Source organism: Panthera leo, chromosome C1 (genome assembly GCF_018350215.1).
Source record: "Panthera leo isolate Ple1 chromosome C1, P.leo_Ple1_pat1.1, whole genome shotgun sequence".
Taxonomy (NCBI): Eukaryota; Metazoa; Chordata; class Mammalia; order Carnivora; family Felidae; genus Panthera; species Panthera leo.
The window spans coordinates 52,247,918-52,266,129 of record NC_056686.1 but is presented as its reverse complement, the minus strand read 5'-3'; the positions used below and the strand labels follow the sequence as shown (position 1 = coordinate 52,266,129).

Sequence of the window (18,212 nt, the reverse complement as noted above, 5' to 3'; positions counted from 1 at the left end):
TCTTCGATATATAAAGGAATTGTTTTTCCTCAACTTGGGTTCTAATGATGTTATTTCTTTTTAAAAAGAACTTTTTTAATGTTTATTTATTTTTGAAGAAGAGAGAGAGACAGAGTGCAAGCAGGGAAGGATCAGAGAGAGAGGGAGACACAGAATCTGCAGCAGGCTCCAGGCTCTGAGCTGTCAGTACAGAGTCCGACCCGGGGCTCAAACTCAAGAACTGTGTGTGAGATCATGACCTGAGCTGAAGTTGGACACTTAACTGACTGAGCAACCCAGATGCCCCAGTGATGTTATTTCTTTAGAAGGAATGAATGGGTGGTGTCTGTTCAATAGGTTGGGTGTCCGACTTCAGCACAGGTCATGATCTCACAGCTCCTGAGTTCGAGCCCCGCGTTGGGCCCTGTGCTGACAGCTCAGAGACTGGAGCCTGCTTTGGATTTTGTGTCTCCCTCTCTCTCTGCCTCTTCCCTGTTTGCGCTCTTTCTCTCTCTCAAAAATAAATAAATAAATAAATATTTAAAAAAATTAGAACGAATGAATGGGAACTTCTTATACTTTTTCCCCAAACTGGATACAGGGCATATATAATTATACCCACCAGGTCTCATAAAATAATAAACTTATGAAAACAACCATAATTGCTAACATTTATTGAGTGGTTGCTTTGTGTTGAGTACCATTCTATGCTTTCACTTACACTAATTCATTTGGGTTTGAGCTTCTACTAAATCAAAGCAAGTCCCTTGAGGAACTAATTTGAGAAAATCCCAAATGTGATGGGGCCAAATAACTAAAACTCAAGGAGTTTAGAGAATACCGTCTGATTAGGCTGCACCTAATCAAGGTAGAAGGCAGCCATGTAAGTGGGAAAAATAAAAGTCATTGGAAAACAAGACACAAAGGCTTGCTGGAAAGGTGGTATCATCTGGCACAGGAAATTGATCTGAAGTTGAGAACCTTGCAGACTCACTGGTTCAATCAATGCTTGGTCATTCTCCAGTTAAGGAGATTAGCTTCACAATACGCGATGCCAGTTCCCTCAGTTGAAATGGAAACTAAAATTTGACCTGAAACAATACTATTTGCTTTCTCAGTTGGGAGGTTTTCAGAGGCAGTCAAACAAATAAAAAAAAGTCACTAATTACAAAATAGGGGGGGTTGGGGTGGAAAGAGGCACGAAATTAGGACTGCTTGGTTGAGACGGGTCAGACGGTCACTTACAGGCCAGATGTGAGTAGAAGGTATAGGATGAGGGCATGATACCATCACAGACTCTTTCAGCCTTTCCTTAGTTTCATCTGATTTAACAACTCATCTCAGACTGGGTAAGTTTTATCAGGCTTTTGGTAGATCATACCTCCCTACCAAATTACCCAGCAAGACATTTTATAAAACTAGGCATCTGTTTATCCCTCTGCAAAACTCAAAGACTTGAGGGTAGAACAGAGTGTTCTCATGAAAAGCCACAGTAGTGACTCTGTCAACAGGCTGAGCTCGGGTGTGTCCTGTGGTCCATGAGGGTGCTACAGGCAACAGACCCAGGAGGCATATCTTGACATGCACAGCTGACGCTCAATGAAGGAGATTCTGGCTGTGGCTTTGACAGTTCTGGGTAACTGAACCAACAAAGCAGCGTCTCCAGTTGCTCTGCATTTTATGCCTGTCTACTTGTTTGGCAGTGTCCAAAAGAGTTAAGTGGTTTTTACCACATCCAAGACTATTACATGATAGAGCATGAAGATCATAATGATAACTAATTGTGGGTGACAGGCATTCAATGTTAACCCTGTGCAAGGCACTGCACTCAATCTCTACCTACAATGTAGGACTTAGTAGCCATAACAATCCTATGAGGGCTACCAGCAGTAATAGTCATATCCCCACTTTAAAGAGGAATAAACTGAGGCTGAGAGGTTTAGTGACTTGCCCAAGGCCACACAGTTTGCTAGTAGGGAAAATGGAATTAGAATCCAGGTCTGTCAGACTCCAAAGCCCTGTGATATTCGTTTTTATAACCACTGCCTTCCATATTTACTTTAGGAGTGCCTCAAGCTTAATTTGTTATTTTGTTAACTAATTTGACAACTATAAGTCTCCAAAAAGGAACTATCATCTTTAGCATGCAAATGATCTAATAAAAACTGAGTCCCTAGACACAAGAAGTAGAACTCTGGGTTCAATGAATATGAGTGTTCCCCCAAAAGCCGTATGTTAAAATGTAATGCCCAGTGTGATGACATTAGCAGGTAGGGCCTTTGGGAAGGATTAGGTCATGAGGGTAAGAGTCCTAATAATTGGGGTTAGTGCCCCTATAAAGAAGAACCCACAGGGCTCCCTAGCCCCTTCTGCCATGTGAAATTACAGCAAAAAGATAGTCATCTATGAACCAGGAAGCAGGCCCTCCCCAGACACTGAACCTCTCAGCACCTTGATCTTGGACTTCCAGCTTCCAAAACCGTGAGGAATAAAATGCTGTTGTTTATAGGCCACTCGGTTTACAGTGCTTTTTCACAGCAGCCCAAACAGACTAAGACACTGGGATTATCCTGAATGAGGCAATCACAGCACAACAGTATAAAATACTCTCTCTTATGTTTTGGCTCCCTCCCACTCTAACCTTTTTTTTTTCCTTCCCCTCCCCCATGGTCTTCTGTTAAGTTTCTCAGGATCCACATTAAGAGTGAAAACATATGGTATCTGTCTTTCTCTGTATGACTTATTTCACTCAGCATAACACTCTGCAGTTCCATCCACGTTGCTACAAATGGCCAGATTTCATTCTTTCTCATTGCCAAGTAGTATTCCATTGTGTATATAAACCACAACTTCTTTATCCATTCATCAGTTGATGGACATTTAGGCTCTTTCCATAATTTGGCTATTGTTGAAAGTGCTGCTATAAACATTGGGGTACAAGTGCCCCTATGCATCAGCACTCCTGTAGCCCTTGGGTAAATTCCTAGCAGTGTTATTGCTGGGTCATAGGGTAGATCTATTTTTAACTTTTTGAAGAACCTCCACACTATTTTCCAGAGCGGCCGTACCAGTTTGCATTCCCACCAACAGTGCAAGAGGGTTCCCGTTTCTCCACATCCTCTCCAGCATCTATAGTCTCCTGATTTGTTCATTTTAGCCACTCTGACTGGTGTGAGGTGGTATCTCAGTGTGGTTTTGCTTTGTATTTCCCTGATGAGGAGCGACGTTGAGCATCTTTTCCTGTTGGGATGAGCACTGGGTGTTGTATGGAAACCAATTTGACAATAAATTTCATATTAAAAATTAAATAAATAAAAATTAAAAAAATAAAATACTCTGTCTAAACACTTCTGACTCTCAAAGGCTGTGATGTGCAACTATGCAAGTCCCTGGGAGAATAGTCCTCACATTGCCCTTATGGACTTTGAGAAACTCAGGGTTCAGTTTTCCTTCTTTTAAAGAAAATTCTACAGGGGTACCTGGGTGGTTCAGTTGGTTTAGTGACCAATTTAGGCTTAGGTCATGATCTTGCAGTTCATGGGTTTGAGCCCCGCATCAGATCTGTCAGCACAGAACCTGCTTCAGATCCTCTGTCCCCCTCTCTCTCTGCCCCTCCCCTACACTCTCTCAAAAATAAATAAATATTTAAGAAAAGAAAATACTACAAATTATGATCGATTTGCTCAGAGAGGTTTAACAAGCTGGGTGTTTTTCTAAATAAATGTAATGTCTAGGGAAATGTTAAACATGAGAACACTGTTATTGAAGTTTCCAATGACAACACTGTTTGTGATAATAACCAGCCACTACTAGCCATTCTTACCATGAACAAGTACAGAGAAACCAAGTGGTCTAACCTTTCCTGTCTCACCTCCTGTCTCACCTCACCAGACACAGATTATAAGTATATATATCTAAAGTCACTTAAGGAGGCAGGAGAGTTCAGTGGGAAGCTTTGGAGTCATGAAGACCTGGGATTTCTTCTCCAAACATCAATTTCTTTATCCGTAAAATACAGATAATGATACTTCCTCACGGAGTTGTTAGAATAAAAAAACTGATGGTGTGTAAAGTCCATAAAGTATTTAAAAGTGCTCACAAAACAATAGCAATTAATGCTAGATAACTTTCTATTTCCTTGTACCTGACGGGGCATAAGGCCATGGGGAAATTTGAACACAAAGTCAACACCTAAGTGAACCCTTAATGAACTCCTTACCCAGTTTTTCAACTGTGAATCTCTTCATGCCTAGTTGAGAAACTCAACATCAGTTTTTTTTTTTTTTTTTTTAAGTTACCAAAGCTTCCGGTCATGCCTTTAGCCCATACAGCCAAGTGTTCAAACTCAAACCAAGTAGTTGAGATGTGCCAGCACACATTCAGAAACCAAGATTCACAACAAAACTCAGACCACCATGTGTTAGAACACCACATGGGTGAGCAATCAAAAGTGCCCCACATCACCTTAGAAGTAGGAAGGGAAGGAATTCTTCCTTCTGAACCCTGGAAGATCAACTGTAGGCTCCTTATGGGACAAGAAATGTGATTTATTTATTTTTGATTCCCCTGTTCCTTGTACAGCACTAGAAATACGATAGGACTTCATAAATATTTAATGAAGAATGGGTGGAATGAATAAAATGAATTCAGACTGCCATGCCAGTTTGTACAAAAGGGACCCAGATTCTATCTATCCTCCTGCCCCACCATCCTCAGAAAGATGGACGCTGGCACTCTACACACTGAATCTGCATTCTAGACAACAGCAAGGAAGAAAGAGGGAGTGGAAGGGGAGAAGCCAAGGGTGAGATTCCTCTTCTTCCAAAAGACTTTCTTGGAGTTCCAAATAGCACTTGTATTTGGACGTCAATAGCTAGGACTTAGTCACATGACCACGCCTGGCTGTAAAGGTGACTGAAAAATGTAGATTTTCTTAGTTGGGAGGCAATGTATACAGCTACAAATCACAGTTCTTCTAAAAGAGAAATACACATTGTCAGGAGACATACAGTATGTAGGTTACTATAATTACATAAGTAATTAATTAATGCACTCATTAAGTAAACATCATTAAAATTAAACTTTACTAGGTACCAGATACTGATCTAGGCATTAAGGGTATAAAGGTAACACATGGCATCTATGATTGAGAAACTCACTACTATACAAGACACCATACTTTACCTAGTCAACCAAGGTGATCAGGCAATAAGTCCTAATACTTTTCAAATCTGTCTCCTGTCTTCATCCTCTACCATTTCCAAGTTTTAGTCTTTACCTGGTTTTACTGAACTATCCTATCTAGTCTAATGAACAGCTTCTAAATTTTCTTTTTCCATTCAAAGTCACTCTTAAAGCTTCTTGCTTAAAATCCATCATGTGCCCCATTATGTTTAGACAAGACCTGCATTCTTTCACTTGCCACATATTATGTGGCTCCACTGACCTCTCCTAGCATCACCTGCCACCACCGTTGCCCTGGACTTCCCCACAGGTAGCACAAAGACAGCATGGGATCACAGCCTATGTGATGATGCTTTCAGACCAGGCCTTTGGTCATGCGTGGTCTCACCCAAGGCACTCTTTCCACTCACTTATCTGATGGACACCTGATCGCTATTTAAGGCACAGTTAAATCATCACCAACTCTAGGGAGGCCCTCTGCCCCTGTCTCCTTCCTCCTGTAGCCAGGAGTGGATGCTGCCCTCTCCTGCTCCCTTAGCAGCCCCCACGCATGCATCTCCATCTACTATGTCTCCACACTGAAGTGAACTATCACTTTCCCCTTTTATGTTATGTCTTTCATCTTGGTATTCCCAGTGCGTGGCACACCGCAAACATCCATCCCTTCCTCCATTCATTCAAGAGGACCTCTATCAACCAGCTAGATCCATCTCCTGCCCTGACAGGCCTTACAATCTTAAAGGCATCTAAAAAGGAGTTGAAAAGGGAGACAGAATAAAGAAAAGGAGGGAGGAGGAAAGAAAGGGAAAGGGAAGAAGGAAAAGGTAAGAAAGGAAGAAGAAGGAAAGGAAAGACAGAAAAGAAGGAGGTAATTAAATGCCAGTTCAGTCCTCTGGTGCATCAAATTGCTTAGCCTTCTCACAGTTTCTAAGAGATTTGAAAGCTGCTATCACATTCACATTAATTCTTCTTTTCCCAACTAAAAAACAATCTTTAGACTTTTCCCGCCAACATATCCTCTAATATCATGTCTACACTTACGTCTTCATTTTGAAATTGCCCCACTTTCCAATCTTGATTCTCCTAAGAATAAACATTTCTGCTACAAGATCTAACCCCTTTTGCATTTTTTTTAAAGAAAAACGAAACTTAAGCGTATCAGTAATTGGCAATAAACGGAAAGGCTGAGAGTTCAAAGGTTTCAACCAGTCTTTTGAGGGGCTCTACAACACAGGACCCTTTTAAAGAGCCTTGACAGGAATGTTAATTACTTAAGCAAAGTCATGCATGACACACACTTACACCAAGTGTCTGGTCAAACTTTAACAACAAATGTAACTTGAGGTCTCTGGCTCATCTTTCTGCTAAACAGAGCTCCAGAATTCAAATGGGATTACTGCCACAGACCTGTTCCTATTCAAAAATAAACCATTACAGAAAGCCTAGCATTTTCTTCATGGGGCCTCAGGAATCCCTTCAGCTGCACAAACTCAGACCTTCTCCCTTGACAATCTTGACCACAGAGCTGCTATTCAAAGGTTTAGTATAGCAGCAATTCCAGCCACGCAGCATGCTTTGATTAGGTAGCAAGACATCTTCATCACGATATGTCTTTGCTGTGTGAAGGTCTTCCATCACCAAAAAGAATTTCCATCCGGGAAATTCTTACGTATTATTCCTCTGGATCAGAGTACTGAACACTGTCATTCATTCATTCATTCATTCATTCCACAACCAGTAATGAGGATTCTTCTACATGTAAGAGACTGAGTGGTAAACCCACTGTCCTGCCCTCAAGGTGCTCACTGTCTGGTGCTCTCAGGGAAGACAGACACATACATTAACAGTGATGACACAGTGTGATAAACCATGCCAGCAGTGTACTCGAGGAATGGTGAGGTCAGAGGGGAGGATATTAATATTAAGGAATTAGAAAAGGCTTCTTGCAAGAATGATGTTTGAATGGGGTCATTTAAAGTGAGCAAAGTATGCTGGGAATGGGGTTGGAGAACAGGTGAAGAAATGAAGAGGACACTTCAGACAGAAAGGCCACCTTGGGCTAGTGTTCAAACTTACTAAAGGATACAATGAACAAGGAAGGAAATTCAGCACAGTTGCAGGGTAAGAATTTGGAAGAATGAGGAGAGCAATGGAAGTGGGAGTTGGAATGGTAAACTATTGATTCCTAGCTCCTTAGGTCAATATTGATGCAGTTAGCAAAGCCCCTGCCCAATTGTGCCCAGCAAAGAGGACACACAGAACTTAGAAGTTCTGATGAGGGGGTTGGGAAGAAGAAACTTTGAACACATCATATACTTCTACATTATGGCCAAGTGCTACATGGAGTTCCCTGATCATTCAGGAAGCAACAGTTTATGACCTTCCTTAGAAGGAAGGAGGCAGAAACCTAGATGATGGGATAGGTCAAAGAGATATAAACTTAAGCTATGTCACATCTCTACTCTGAGCAGCAACTACTATTCCATATATGTCAGCACTTGGTGAAATGAGAAATTCAAACAATGGATCAAACCACACAAGACGGAGACTGGAGCTGCCTACCCAGTATCAACTCTTCCCTTATTCCTTACTAACAGAACCTCAGTGCAGTTAGGTGTGGCCATGTGACCAAGTTCTGGCCAATGAGATATAAAGATAAGTGTTATGTGGGATGTCGTGCATACTTCTAAAAAGATAGACCATGGACACATGCCTCATTTGTCTTTTACCCTTCTACTTTTCCCTGCCTGGAATGCACTGTGATAGACAAAGCCCCAGCAGCCATCTTGTGATCCTGAGGGTGGAAACTACATGCTATGGATGTAGCATATATGTAGATGAGTGGAAAGATAGGAGTAGACATGACTTCATGGAGCCACCATGTAAGCCTTAGACTTGTCACCTACCTCTAGACTTCTTTTGTGTAAGAGAATAAAACTTCAAATCGTGAAAGCTACTATATTCAGGTTTATCCTAACTGTTCAGTCATATACTTCTACTTTCCTTTCTTTCCTTTGGGCAAAGAAGAAGAAATTCCAATCCTGTCTGAAAATGTGCTTCTCTTATTCAGGACTCATCATATGCACTTATAGAAAAAATATGCACCTGGGGATTTGAACACTCATATACCATTGCTGCTGCTCCTTCCCCTGAAACCACAATCCTGTATTTCTGTTGTCAAAATTGTCAAGCAAAGGATTATATGTGTAAAGGAAGAATGGGAAGCAGCTGGAGGACTCAGCAGGAAAAAGAAACTCTTAACTGACATACTGTTGCTTGTACACAAGGTGACAAATAAAGGAATTTGCAAAGGAAAAAGAAAGAAAATATGAGCAGAGAGCATGAAGTGGTTTTCAGACATACTTGCCTAACCATGAATAATCTATGTCAATCAACAAGAAAATAAGTAAATAAATAAACATAGCAAACTCTAAACAGCTATTCGAAGGGATGAGGTGCTCTGATAACTGCTGCCATGGAAAGATCATCAAGGGATATTGAGCAGTGCAAAAGCAAGTTGCAAAACACTTTATACAGAAAAGTTGCGTGAATGAATGAATGGCTAGATCAACGAACAGACAGACATACTGAGTGATGCACTGGATGTAATGCTTTAAAGACATGCAACCAATGTGCCTTCCTGTTCTCCAAGCAGCCATTCCATTAGTACAACCTCAGGAGATGGGAGGAGCAGAGCAGGAGGAGAGCCAGATTTAAGGGGAGTCCCACTCTCCTGCCTTTGGGGAAAGTATGAGAAGAAGAAACAGGATGCTTCTTGGCATCATGGAACCTCATCCCCCACAGTGGGCTGAAATTACAGAAAGGCAAAGGGGGACAGAGTTATGCTTGTTAAGGGGAGAGCAAAAGCCATTCGGAGTATGTACTGCACTTCCCACCAGGAATTCTTGGAAGGCAGGGGGATCTCCATACACAGAGGCCCTGTACTGACACAGAATTGCAACAGCACAGTAACACTGGCATTTTCGAGCTGCAGGAGGGCACTTCAAGGCTGTCCTCGACTCTCAGGAAGATGTAGCAGGAGCCAGTTGGTGATAGGAGACAGTTTGCCACATGTGTCATAATATACAATCGGGTTGAGGTTTCCACTGGGACCACTGCCTACAAGTTCATCATCCATACACCTATTCACACTTATTCATCCAGACACCAACCAAGACTGGCCGAGCCAAACTCAAAGCAGAGGACCCCAAGAGGCCAGAGGCACAGGCTTGAAACCGAACTCATTTTCCACCTCCACTGCCCCACTGTAACTAGAAGGAAGGCAGCACTGAGGAAGACCAGCTAATTTATAATTATTTTAAAAAAGACATTACCTTTCATCAGGGAAATACAAACCAAAACCAGGATGAGATACCACCTCACACCTGTCAAAATGGCTAAAATGAACAATACAGGAAACAACAGATATTGGCAAGGATGTAGAGAAACAGAAACCCTCTTACACTGTTAGTGGGAATGCAAACTGGTGCAGCCACTCTGGAAAACAGTATGGTGGTTCCTCAAAAAGGTAAAAATACAACTACCCTATGACCAGCAATCACACTACTAGGTATTTATCCAAAGGATACAAAAATACTGATTTGAAGGGGTTCATGCACCCTGATGTCTATAGCAGCATTATCAACAATATCCACCTATGGAGACAGCCCAAATGTCCATCAACTGATGAATGGATAAAGAAGATGTGATATGTATACATACATATATAATGGAATATTACTCCGCCATCAAAAAGAATGGAATTGTACCATTTGCAAGGATGTGGACGGAGCTAGAGAGTATTATGTTAAGTGAAATAAGTCAATCAGAGAAAGACAGATACCATATGATTTCACTCATATGTGGAATTTAAGAAACAAAAGAGATGAACATAGGGGAAAGGAAAAAAAAAGAGAGGGAGGCAAACCATAAGAGACTCTTAATTATAGAGAACAAACAGGATTAACGGAGGGAAGAGGGTGTGGGGATCAGCTAGATGGGTGATGGGTATTAAGGAGGGCACTTGTGATGAGCACTGGGTGTTATATGTTAAGTGAGGAACCACCAAACTCTACTCCTGAAATCAATATTGCACTGTATGTTGACTAGAATTTAAATAACAATTTGAAAAAAAAGACAAAAAAGACATTACCTTATCTTAGCACATCTCAAAGGTAGTGTTTTCAACTCCATTATATTTGCATATGCATTTTTAAAGGTTTATTTATTGATTTTTGAGGGAGAGAGAATGAGCGGGGAAGGGGCAGAGAGAGGGGGAGATAGCGGATCCGAAGCAGGCTCTGTGCTGACAGCAGATAGCACGATGTGGTGTGTGAACTCATGAACTGTGAGATCATGATCTGAGCAAAAGTTGGATACTTAACTGACTGAGCCACCCAGGCATCCCATATGCATTTTTTTTAAAAGTTCTGGAACGGTATCAAAGAAAATGGTAAATGGGATTGGGAATCAAGACAGGAGTGGGAGGAAGAGTGACTTCTTACCTTATACCCTTCAGTCAGATTAGAATTCTTTCACCACAGCTTGCTATTACCTTTAAAATGTTTGAAAATTAGTTTTAAAAATATATTCCTCAGTGCACCTGGGGGGCTCAGTTGGTTAAGCATCCAACTCTTCATCTTGCCTCAGGCCATGATCTCACTGTCTGTGGAATCGAGCCCCATGTTGGGCTCTGTGCTGACAGCTCGGAGCCTGCTTGGGATTCTCTCTCTCCCTCTCGTTGTCTGCCCTTCCCCCACTCACGTGTGCAAGCTTGCACACTCTGTCTCTCTCTCTCTCAAGATAAATAAATAAAATATATATATAAACATGTATATATAATTTATCATATATATAATCTATCATGTATTTATTCCTCAATGGAGTTGATTCCACAAGCTCTTTCTGCAACGTATCAGGATGTTTAGGAGCAATTCACAAAGTCAATACATGACGGTGATAAGGGACCACTCAGATACACTGAGTTAGTGGAAGAGAAGGGATGTGGGTAGAATTTGGGCTACTGCCTTGGGCCCATCTGACAATAAAGAGCTAATGCTTACTGAATGCTTACTAATGTCTGAAGTACCATGTTAAGCACTTCACCCTTATTAAGTCATGTATTCCTCAACAATACTATTAGTTAGATTCTAGAACTCTGTGTAAAATCTGGAAATATGTGACTTGGAGGCCTCTGGTTACATCTACTTTCGTCTTCAGCTTCCTGAGGGCTATGCTGTGTTGATCAGTAACTCTCCGTCCTCTTTAGGAACGACCTTCCTGATGCTGGCAGCGATCAAGCTGAGCAGGACCAGCCATCCTGCCAGAGTGACGCAGAAGGAATTTTTCCAGTGAGAGGGACTCAGTCCAGGCCTCAGTCTAGATGCCTTCTCCATGCCTTAGGAACACTGGTGACAGTGCCTTTTCCTGAGGTCCAGTGCATGCTAAAGCTTGAAGAGGCTTCAGACATCATCTCATCCAAGCTCCGGGTCACACAAGCCCTAGCATGGCTGGCTTCACCAGCACCACCGCCACCAACAGGAGCCATGGTGCCCATGGGGCCAGGTCACCAGAGCAAATCTCCAGGGCACTGGCATGCCAGAGCTGCCCTTCTGCCTTCCCTTCCCAAACAAGTACTCAATGACCAACTCTTGGTAGAGATAATTACGGGTAAAGAACACAGGCCGAGGACCCAGATGGCTTTCAAACCCAGACTTGGTTGCCTCTCTAGCAGAGAGGCCCCTGAGCCACAGTTTCTTTATCGTTAAATTTGGGATGACAGCCAGAAATGAAGCGGCAGTAAGGAAGTGTGTGAGCCCACAACACAATGTAGTACACATAGCAGGCACTCAGGCAGTGGTAACTGCAATCAGTATGGCTATTGAAAGCACATATGTCCGGCTTATCTCAGAGCCTTGAATGTCAAGCCATTCATCTAAATCAGATATGGCAGAGGGAAGGGGAAATAGAGAGTGGAGGAAGGAACATGAGAAGAACACACCATTCCCCATTTACCCCAGGTTTGTTAAGGATGTAAGCTTGCTGAGTTCCTTTCTGGTCCTCAGGGAAAGATGGAATTCTGGCACTTTTAGTTTCCCTCCAGAAGAAGAAATAGCAACACAAAAAAACAGGAAGCCAGCTGAATTTATATTTCCTACTTTGATTTACACCCCCTTTCAGCTCACAATCATTATTTTTAAATTAATACTTTAACTGTCTCTCCCAAGAAAAAGGAGGGATAACTTATCTGTTTTTAAAAAGAAAATAAACCCGAAGGGCAAAGAATCTGCCCCCATTGAAATAATTCTCTTTAGAAAAGCTATAAATAAGATTTCTGATTTAAAAATTGAGATAAGATTATCTGAAAGAGATGGGAGAAAAAAAAACTGCCAAAGAAAAAAAATTTATGTCTACGTTAGCAAACTCCCTAAAAGGATTAGTTCCTTTCAGTTAAGAGGATTTTTTTTTTCTTTAAAAGCTTCTTCCCAATTAAAAAAAAAAAAAGTAAAATTAATATCTGTAAACCCCTTCAGACATGTGAACTTAATTTCACTTAACCTGGCTGGCCCCAGGGGTTCCAACTCCTTCCGAGGTCCTTCTGACTGCCAAATCTCTCCACTTGTCCAAGCTTTACCTCTGCCATTCAGTCCCCATCTCCTACCACTAAGAATGTTCCCCAGGGAGCTATTAATCACCAATCCAATTTCCTTGGATTCTGTGGGACCTGACCAAAGCTAGCCACTGTTGCATCCCTCAAACTACACCGGCCTGCTTTGCCCGTTGGTCTATCCTCCACGTGTGCTGTTAGCCTCTTAAGTCCCTCCATTGCCATAACAGAGATTCTTATTAAAAAAGCCCGGGGTGCCTGGGTGGCTCAGTCAATTGAATGACCAACTCTTCTTTTAGGCTCAGGTCATGATCTCACGGTTCATGGGTCTTTATTTATTAGTACCTGTGTCAGAGACTGCTACCTGCCTAGAGCACATCTACCAAAATAGTAGAACTGTAAGCTAGGAATCTGGTTTCCCATAGAAGAAAGACTCGATTTTTCAGCCTCCCTTGCAGCTAGATGTGACCAAGTCTGGCCAATGGAATGTGGGAAGTGGATATGCCCTCCCTTCATCCCTGTTACCCCTTCCTTTTGGAGGAGTGTAGGCATGCTTGTGAGCCATCTTGGCCCATCTGAATGAGCTCTACAAATTAGTAAAGGTGAAACAACAAGAGACTGAGAAGCTCTGAATGGCTCATGCTGACTTGTCTCTTGTAGAATCCACTGTTATTTCCAGTGAGTGTTTTAGCAACCAAATTTATATCCTGACTAGTACACTACACAGTGATAATTATGCTAAACTCATTTGCTTAGCTCAGGTCTCACTCCTGAGGTTCATTCTATCTCCCCAAACCTGGAGACATATCTTCTCTTGTCTCTGTCTCAGATTCAGCCTGCACTGTGACTTCTTCCCCAGTCTACTTTCCTCCCAGTTACCTCTCTCTCTCTTTCTCTCTCTCTCCCTTTCTGAGGGGAGGAGGGGTACACAAATAGTACTGCATTTTTTGTGCTGAAAACCTTCATGTTATCTTTGAATACAGCCTCTCCTTTAGGTTCCCAGTTCTATTTAAGGTGGTCTTCAAAGCCTCTCAAAACCGTCTCAAACCATCCTCTGCCTACAGGCCCCACCCTCACCTTACTGAAGGCCCTCATTGTAGCAAATCTATGCAGAATCTAAGCAGAAAATTCTGCTCCCAGTGTCCCCTGTCTACTGCAACCCTGTAGGAGCCACCATTTATTTAGCACCTAATAGTGTCAAGCCCCAGGTTGGACAGTGTATGCACATTATCTCTAATCACAACAGCCACTAAGGTAGATATCATTATTGTTAGTTCACAGATTAAAAAAAATCTGAGGTTCTAGGAAATTAAATAAAACCTGTCCAAGGTCACATGGCTGGTAAGTAGTAGAAATAGGGTTTGAACTCAGGAGTATCCAAGTTCTATTCTGCCACTTAGCACACTGGAGAATGAATGAATGAATGCCTCCCCACGCTCACTCTTGTCAACCTTCCTAAATCACAGCTCTCATTATGTAATTTTCATTTTCCCAAGATGGAGCCAAGGGTTAAGCCCCCATAATTTTCATGGCCCCCTACCCCTTAGTAACCCCAAATAGGGATGTCATCCAAGTAAAAACAGTGTGGTTGCTCTGCAATGTAGCTTTAGGGCAAGACCTCAAATCTTTACCACCACCTCTCCCCAAAAGCCACCCTCAAGTAAACATACAATCTAGGTAAGAACTTTTGCTTGCTGGCTCTAAGACAAATCCTCTGCCCCTCTCCATCACCCCTATCACCAACCAGAAAGTTATCCCCAAAATGTTCCTAGACAGAAATTTTGGACTCACCACTTTTCTACTTGTGGCATCCAGGAATCCACATTATAAATATCAAATTCCCTGGCCTGGCTTCAAGGCTGTCCATGATTCAGGCAAATCTTGCCTATGCAACCTCATCCCCAATACTCCCCTACACAGAACTCCAGCTCCAGCCAGGGCTCACCTGTCATCTGGCCCCAAAATGGTCCCCTTTCACCACTTCTCACCTGGGCCCCTACTACGGCTCCTACTTGGCCTTCTCTTTATGCTTCTCTTTATCACCTATCCTCCTGGATCCTTCTAGGCCCAACTTGAAGTCAGGTCTAAAGCCTCAGATACCCAGTGTTCTCTCTTTCCTTAGACTTCTAGAGCACTAGTCCTCCAAAGGCTACCCACTGCTCTTTGAATGAAATCCAAATTCCTTACCTAGGGCCTCCATAACTTAGCCCTACTTTCTTCTATGTCTAGGACCTTGCTCATAAAGACCTGGCATATGCCTGCTTTGGAGCCTTTGTATTTGTTGTTCCACTGCCTGGAGTATTCTTCCCCCATATGGCCCATTCTCTTTCCTCCTTTAGATCTCATTCTATATGGGAACTATGAGAGAGGCCTTCCTTGCCCACCCCTTAAAAAAACAGTAAACCCTGCTGCCTCTCTCCCTGCCACACACTCTGTATCCCTCCTGGCCTGCTACTTTTCACCATTGCCACCTGGCATATTATATATATATATGTATTTCTTTATTCTTCACTAGAATGGAAGCTCCATTAGGACAGGGATTGAATTTGCTTTTGGGTTGTTGGTGCCTGTTACTCAATGAATTAATGTTGGATGGATGAATGAATGAGTGAACCAATGGATGAATGAACGAATCTAGCACCACACTCCACCTTGAGCATAGATTTCTCCACACCCATTTTCTTTTTTCCTTTAGGTTCTTCCAGGTTTACCCCTTCTTCAGCACCTTTGTACTTCACATTCCCAGGAGTGGGTCTAGGTTTTGTGGGTTCTGATGCTTATATAACCAGGGTGGGTGGGTAGGTGGGTTGGGTGGGTGTGTCTTTAAGAAAAATTACAAATGTGGGTAATCTGGGTCACTCAGTCAGTTAAGTGTCCAACTCTTCATTTTGGCTCAGGTCATGATCTTATGGTCATGAAATTGAGCCCCAAGTTGGGCTTTGTGCTGGGCGTGGAACCTGCTTAAGATTCTCTCTCTCCCTCTTCCTCTCTGCCCCTCCTCCACTCACGCTCACATTCTCTCTCTCTCTCTCTCTCTCTCTCTCTCTCTCTCCCTCTTCCCCTCTCTCAAGAAAAAGAAAGAAAAATTACAAATGCAAAATAACAAAGGCCCTTCAGAGGGCCTTGGAGAGGATGCATAAGTCAGAGCCAAGAGCATCACCTTCAGTAGCTTCCTGGGAAATCATCCTCTACACATTCACCTTGCCTGGACCTCTCTCTCTCAGTTCCCTAGATGGCACTTCGCTTGCCAGCCAGGCCTCTGTTCAAAGTTGTTCTCCCCTTAGAAAATAATTCATCTTGGGGCGCCTGGGTGGATCAGTTGGTTCAGCATCCAACTTCAGCTCAGGTCATGATCTCATGGTTCATGAGTTCAAGCCCCACATTGGGCTCTGTGCTGACACCTTAGAGCCTGAGGCCTGCTTCAGATTCTATGTCTCTCTCTCTCTGCCCCTCCCCTGCTTATGCTCTCTCTCTCTCTCTCTCTCTCTCTCTCTCTCAATCTCTGTGTGTGTGTGTTTAAATAAAAACATTAAAAAAAAAAAAGAGGGGCACCTGGGTGGCTCAGTTGGTTAAGCATCTGACTTTGGTTCAGGTCATGATCTCACAGTTCGTGGGTTCGAGCCCTGCGTCAGGCTCTGTGCTGACAGCTCAGAGCCTGAAGCCTGCTTCAGATTCTGTGTCTCCCTCTCTCTCTCTGCCCCTCCTTCACTTGCACTCTGTCTCTGTCTCTCAAAAATAAATAAACGTTAAAAAAATTAAAAAAAATTCTCCTCAGTCCTCCTCTATCACCCTGTTTTCTTCATGTCCCTTATCATTCACTGACCTATGTTAATATTTCATCTACTTGTTTACTGTCCATCTTTAACACAACACATGAGAGACTGTCTAGTTCAAAAGTGCATGGAGCCTGGAACAATGTTTGCCACATAGCCATGCCCTGAAAAGAGTTGCTGCATGATAAAATGAGCCCAACAGGCATCTCTCCCCTTTTCTGAAAACCCAAATGATAAATAAGATCAGGGCAAAGAAATCCCGTAGTTAACTCTCCTCTTTTCCAGGGCTTCTTGTGACATCTGAGAAGGTGGGCCATGACCATTACACTGCTAATGAACAAAGACAACAAGTTACTTCTGGCTTTCACCGAGTTCCTTCTATTTCTAACTCAAAAAGCTCAGCAGAATCTCCAGAAAGAACTTTTTACTCAGGAAGGATCAAAGGCTTTACTTCACATACTATATTTGTGGATGCTGGGATTTTCTAGTCAATTTACTGAGGTTTATTGTGTGTTTGATGAAAATTTTTGGTTGTATTTTCATCATCTTTCCCCAAGATGAGTGGTGATCTCCCCCAGCTAAGTTCATAGCTTTGATGACATTTGGGTGCCATTTTTCTGTTTCCTTTAGTCTGGTTTTAGAATAGTTTAACCTCTATGAGACATCCATCATTATTTCCTTTTTTTAAGTGTAGGGTAGCCCACTGGTTCTCAAACATGGCCGCCTTCAAATCCACTTGTGATGCCTACAACCGCCATACATTTGGGGCACTTGCCCTAGATTAATTTAATCAGAATCTCCAGAGGCTGGCAGGGCATTCTGTATATTTAACAAGCACCTGAGGTGACTGTGATGTGCAGCCAAATTTGGAAACTGCTATGAGGAATCCAAGAGACTCAGATAATAAAGAAATCTTTAAGACATTTGCAAAACAAAGGTCGAAGCAACTGGACGAACTCGGAAAAAATGAGTAGGTTTACGAATGTTGTGTAATGAAAAATAAAAGCATCCACTCCCATCCCTCAAGCACATATTCACACACATACATGCCCAATTTTCCTTGATATATACAAGTCACAGCACTGGCTGGACTAGGGCATTCAAGAAGGAGAAGACTGGTTCAGTTGGTTAAGCATCTTACTCTTGATTTAGGCTCAGGTCATGATCTCACAGTTTGTGAGATCGAGTCTCACATCAGGCACTGACAGTGCAGAACCTGCTTAGGATTCCCTCTCTGTCTCTGTCTCTCTCTCTCAAAATAAATAAATGAACTTTAAAAAAAGATTACTAAAGTCTTCAAGTTCCCAGATTATTCCTTTTCAGAAATTTAAACACTTCTGGAAATGATACACAACCTTTCCAGTTTTGCAAGGACCAGACAGGACACTGAATTCAGGAGAGAATCACTAAGCTGTTAGTATCTAGAAGAAATCTAGTATTAACTAAGATTCCAGGCACATCCTAAGAATGCTGTATAGCCACAGTAGCATGTGGCAGAAAGAGAATAGCACCATAACCAGAAAACTGGCTGTATGAACTTGGGTAAGCAGCTTCACCACTCGAAGCCCCCATTTCCTCATTTATAAGATGATCATAAAACTAGGCACCCCACAGATTTGTACACTGTACAAACCCCACAGATTTGTACACTGGACACTATTCAAATGTGG

General features: G+C 42.4%; 1 protein-coding gene across 1 annotated transcript in view; it reads right to left on the bottom strand.

Moving 5' to 3' along the window:
• ROR1 (receptor tyrosine kinase like orphan receptor 1) overlaps positions 1-18,212 on the bottom strand; it is a 329,138-nt gene that overhangs the window by 209,648 nt on the left and 101,278 nt on the right. The gene's annotated exons all lie outside the window — the stretch shown is intronic.